The sequence below is a fragment of the Doryrhamphus excisus genome, chromosome 17 (assembly GCF_030265055.1).
Source record: "Doryrhamphus excisus isolate RoL2022-K1 chromosome 17, RoL_Dexc_1.0, whole genome shotgun sequence".
NCBI classification, from domain to species: Eukaryota; Metazoa; Chordata; class Actinopteri; order Syngnathiformes; family Syngnathidae; genus Doryrhamphus; species Doryrhamphus excisus.
The window spans coordinates 12802081-12808332 of NC_080482.1; positions in this window are offsets into that span (position 1 = coordinate 12802081).

The following is a 6252-nucleotide window of genomic DNA, read 5'->3' on the forward strand; positions in this document are numbered from 1 at the left end:
ACACAAAACCGCAAATCACCTGCATGAGACAAATGCTGCAAGTTAACTAAACAAAATGGAAGTTAGCTAGGCTACCAGGAGCCAAGCTACGAGGAAAATTAGCCAGGCTACCATTATGTTAGATGTGGAAGTTAGCCAGGTTACCAGGGAGTTAGCCAGGATACCATTGGTAAGTCAGCTAGGCTATCATGAGGAAGTTGACCAGGCTATCAGTACATTGGCCATGATATACAGAAAGCCAGGAAATTAGCCATACTACCAGTAAGTTAGCCAGGCTACCAGGACGTTAGCCAAGTTACCTCAAAGTTAGCCAGGGAGTTATCCAGGACACCAGGAAGTTAGCTAATCGAAAGATATCAGGAGGTTAAAAAGCCTACCAGAAAGTTAGCCATACTACTAAGACGTTAGCTAGACCTAAGCGGGCTGTCCAGGTGCCCCATCTTTTGATGTTTCTGTATGTGGACTCGCTTCTTGAAAGTTTTAAAGGTTTTAAAACTGCACTTTTTGGGAATTTTGCCCATCATTCATTCCTTATGTGAAACATAACTCATATTTCTTTCCTTTTTCAGTGCATTTTAATGTCAGAAAACTAGTTAGTTTGAGCTGGCTAGCAATGCACATCATTGGGACGGAACCCATTTTAACGCTTAGGCCCTAACAAAAGAAAACTAAAAAAAACATTCCATTAGTGTAGCAGCTAACACAAAAAACTATATTTATCTGGCGGAGTAACACCACTCCTTGCTAGTCGCTAGTCTCAACATCACTCACAGACGGAACAGACGGAAGAGTAGATCCCTAGCTCTCAATTTCACTATCAACATTTTTTTTACCTGAGGACTGGAGGACATGTCTTGTGCTGGAAGACACAGCCATCCCAATGAAAACGGACATCGTAAGTGTTGTCGTTGTATCTATGTTGCTGCTGTTATTGACGGAATGCAATGTGAAATCAATGCGCCTTGGAAAGAAGTTTTAGTCATGTTATAAATCATCAAAATACGGCAAGATACTGTAAGTATTAGATGTTATCATCAATGCATGATCACAGCATGTATCAAATCAAATCAACTTTATTTGTATAGCACTTTTCCTGCAAAGAAATGCAACACAAAGTGCTTTACAGAATTAAAACAATTTCCACAATTAAAAGGAAAAAACAAAGAAACAAAAGAAAGCCCCTCCTTCCCACCCTCCATACTAGACCCACACACGCACACACACACACACAATCACACACAGTAGGGAGACATGGCATGGCACTGAGGAACAGGGAAACACCACCTTTGGGGCCATCCACACTGGGAGGAGCTGCAGGCCATGCCATCGGAGGACCCGGGCCCCCGACTCCGACAGACGGGCGGACCGCCACATTGAAGGGATATATATATCAAATAATAAAACAAAAAGGTTTTTTTTAGGGCTTCGTAGTCGAACAAGGCACCTCCCGATGATGTGCATTGTTAGTGAGGTCATACTAAATCGTTTTCTCTCGTTAGAATACACAGAAAAGGGAAATAAATACATGTTCATGTTTCACATAAGGATTGTGGATGATGGGCAACATTTTTTAAAAAGTGCAGTTGTCCTTTAATGCCACCAGTGTGTCTTTTTTTGGTGATGGCTGTTGTCCAATATGCCAATATGAGTCATGGTTTCTGACGTTGACCCTTCTCAGTGCCAGTTTTGGTCCAGCAGGGAGTGACTGACTTCATCAGCAGTCCATGACTGCAGGTCACACACTTAATGATGTAGCTCTTATTGTGACCTTCACTTCCTCCCTACGAGTGTGTGTGTGTGTGTCTCCTTCACACTTAGCATTCTTCCAAACTCACTGCTGTATTTTTATTACTATACATTGTTGTTATCGTCCAAACTACTTGACTGACAAGTGATGATTCAAATCCTTTGTTGGCATAGTACTTCATGATCATTTTGTTCTCGACCTCGACTATAATCTTTAGAGAGGTGAGAGTGCCCCCTAGTGTCCAATGGGGGAAAATATGCCTTAATGTGAAAGCATGTAGTGTTTTCTTCACTTAATACCAACTTCATACAGTATATATAAAAGTCTTATATAGACGTCAGTCATTTAACAGGCGGATGCAGTTCCAAACTGTAATTTTTGTAGCAGATTTCTAAAAACACCACAGTAAGTTTTTAAGAACTAACTGCCAAAAAATGGTAGCCAATGGTAGCCTCTGCATGACGGATCTTCTATACTGCCAAAATGGTCCTTTAAAACAGCATAACACTCCTGTCATATACAGGATCTTAAACAACCACTTTTGTAGTACAGTTTGGCCTTAAAAGTGGTCCTGTCACATTGTGTCAAATGGAGAATCTGTCTTTTTGGCTGACTTTCCTGTACATGTAGGCATAATCCAAAAATGGATGCTCCACTGTGGGTGGATTTTGTGTAATAATGTGAGTTATTATAAATGTCTACGATAAATTCAATCCACCGTAATCAAATATACTACTGCTGTGTTCAAGAAACATTTAGCTATTTGATTCTTTGAATGTAAAACGTGTGGAAATCGCTAAAGGTTTTGTCAGACTGTTGTTTCATGTTCTTTTTCTCCCTTCCTGTGAGCAAAAGAGGACACATTTTTTTCCAAGAAAACATGTTTAAAGCTTTTTTCCTTTTGCATCATTTCCAGAACGCCTCGCTTCATGCATTAAGCTGTCAGCTTGCATGCTGCTGATGGCCTCTCCCTGCTATTACTCAAACTGTCACGGCTGCTATTTAAATGCTGGCCTCATGGATCACTGTGTTGTTTTTTTCTCAACAAAAGCAAACCTGGAATGGTTAAAAAAAATCTAAACCTTGTGTTTTGGAAGGAAGAAAGCAGCTTAATCTCACATTACGTTTAAACGTTAAACTGGAGCTCACAGAAGTAGCTAACATTTCTCAAGAGTAAAGAAGAAAAATGGCACCTGCTTATATAAAATGGCTGACTACCTGTAATTTTGACAGCAAAGCTTTTTTGATGTTTTTATACGTTCTGTAATGAGAAATACCAGATTTGGCAATGGACACTGGAGGTGTGTGCAAGATTTCATGAGATGTTTAGCATTGCTACGTTTTGCGCTACAACGTTTTGCATGACAACGTTTTGCTGTCTGATGTTTCATGCTATGTTGTTTTGCAGGACTATTTCACGTTGCCGAGGGTGGAATCGAACCACTAACCACTCGGCTGCCGTGCAGCCCCAGCCCAAATCAAGGAACTGTGTTTTTTTTCATTTCTGCTGTTTTTTTTATTCATTTTACAGCTATTTCTTCTTTCTTGTTGTAAATGTTCTTCTCAGGTTGTGACTTTGAGTCCATAATATTTCTCTTTATTTTTTCAAATACTTTTATATTTTATATACTTTTATATTTTATACTTTTTCCACAACCTCATTTTCCAACAATTACAGCTTTATTTATTTTGTTTATTTCTCATAATAATATGACTTTTTAAAAATATTTATGTAATATTTAAACTTTATGGGTAAATTACATTATTTTTCCTCATTATATTATGATGTTCATGTGAAATTATGACTTTTTATTGTTACATCTTTTTTTTCTCGCAATTGACGTTAGAGTGTCAATTTAATGCAGATTTTTCAGTTTTTGCTGTTGCTTGTGTCACGAGCGGGCTTCACCCCCTGGTGACAGCTCTCTTAGTTTCCTTCTTTGCCTCTGTTCCAGTTTCCATGCCCTTATTTTGGTAACCACTTGCTTTGTTGTTCCCTTCAGTTTTCCTTTCTCCTGCTCGTTTCACGCACCTGCTTCTAGTTTCATTATCCCTATTTAGTTCAGGTGCGTGCTCTTTCTGTTGTGGCTTCATTGCGAATTGTCTTTGGTTTGTACTGGCTGTTGTGTTTTCCTGCTGCTGCCATATTTGCATTAAATAACCTTTTATTTGCACTTTCGGTCCTGCTCTCTGCATCCTGGGGTCGCAACGCAACACCGCCAAGCGCTATCGTGACAGCTTTCTTCTTAAACTAAGTTTTTAGAATGTGCCGTGGGCCAATAAAAAAATAGATGCCGGCCACCAATGAATACCACATGACTACAGCATCATGAGGACACATTTCATTCATTATTATCATTTATATCTAATACAGAGGGAAGTTCTGAGGATGGCCTCCTTATAAAGCTGGACTTCCATGTGCTTCTTGTCCTGGCAGCTGTGAAGATAAACTTTGTAGGAAGAAATGCTGTATATGTATCAATATCATAATACATATAATAACACCTCATACTGTATCATATCATGTATGTAGCCAATCCATGTCCGTACATCAACCACTACATCAACTGCGACACCCTGATAGACATGCACGGCTGCACCGACAATCTGGTGCAGGCCAGCTGTCCTGCTTCATGCTAATGTCGCAGTGAGATCATTCCAGTGGCCTGACGGTGCAGTCTCCCAGGTCTGCAAACCACAGCAGCCCCACCAGTTCTATTCTATCATTCCATAATGCCTGAATATTCACTTTGTCATACTAAAACGCAGTGTAAAGTATGCCAGGTGTAACAACCACATCAGTCTTTGGCTCTTTTGTGGCAAAACTTCTTCCAAAAAAGGGATCAGGGTCAACAAAGGTGTGTGTTAGGAGAAGAAGAAGAATACACGCAAGACTCCAGGGTCACCATAGGACCTAAAAAATAGGAATATGCATAACAATATTGACATGATGCCATAACCACATGCCATCGCCACTAACACTTGTTGACCAGCAGATGACGTTGTTGTACAACCAACTATCTCATTGGCAATGCTTGTAGTGGATGTGAGGCAGTGGCCTATGAATAAATGCATTAACTCATGCTGAATAACATCACTGCCTTTGTGCCTCTTATGCAAGCAAGCTGCCGTGTCAGCCAGCTAAATGAAATCTGCATGCATTGAATTATGTCACACTGTCACCGAGTCAATGTGCACAAGCATAGAGCGCTATTGAGCGGCCAAGGATTCCGGATATTCAGCGTGACCTGGTCATGTGACCATTAGTGGAACATTACAGCTGACCCCCACCATTACACAGTAGTATAATGTGTGTTCTGGTGCTCAAGAGACAAAACTATCGAAAGTAAACTCAAATACAATGAGAGTAGTCAGTGTACAGCTTGTATCACAGTATAGCTTTACTTTCAACACAGATCCATCATTGTGTAAATATCTGGCAACACGAGAGAATGTGTGAACATGTCCAAATAGTGTCCTTGGTGTGAATATGTTATCCAGCACTACTGGAGTCACTCCATCACCTTCATCTCAGCAAGACACTTCTTCACACATCTTGGAGGTCTGTTTGGACTTCTTAGCATATTGAAAAACTGAGATCTGCTTCACAATGTCAGAGTACATGATGGAATTCATCACATTTACCTTAAAATGAACCACAGCTCCCCACGATCAGGCAGCACTCATGCACCTATCCACCACAACACTGAAAAGGCTAAATTATCTTGCTTCTTACCTTCTCAAACACAAATTATTTTTCCACAGCTGTATTAACTTGATGACAGATTTACGAGTTAATGTAAAGACGTCTCTCAATGGTAAGTAGCTTTAGCATTTTAGCGTTTTCTATGTTAATGTCTTTTTCGGGACTACCAGTGTGTGACAAACTGACTTGTTCACAAGAACGTTGGTCACGTTGGACTTCAGCAAGGTTATCAGCTTGTCCAGCTGCATAGTGGCCCATGTTCACAAAACAGTCTAGTGTGAAATGTCGTTGACGGATTGAAATGCATTTATTTGCTGGTAGGGAATCAGGGACTCCAACCACTTGTGCCTGATGGGGGCATCTTTAGGAATTGTAAACAAATGTGGCTTTCCCTTCTGAGGCATTGCTAGCAACGTAAACAGGAAAGCAGAGCTTTGGAGAGGGCAGAGAGCTTATCTGGCTTACATACACGCTCATATAAGGAGGTCTGTCCCTCTGTGACATCACAAAGAGGCAATTTTACCACACCTTTGGAAACCGAGTGTTTGAAGCAATCACAAACTTCTTTCAGGGCTCACTTCCAAATGTGCAAACCTTATTATCTGAAACTTGGTCATTGTTTAAGACAAGAATACAACATTCTAACTACATTTATAGGTCAGAAAAGTGGAAAAAGCATAGTAGGCCCCCTTTAAGCGAGTCACATCGCCAACTTCTGGCCTGACATGCACATTACACCTTTTTGACTCATCTGTTGCAGATCTGTGTCAACTTGAATGGTTTGCCAAGAAATGCAAGC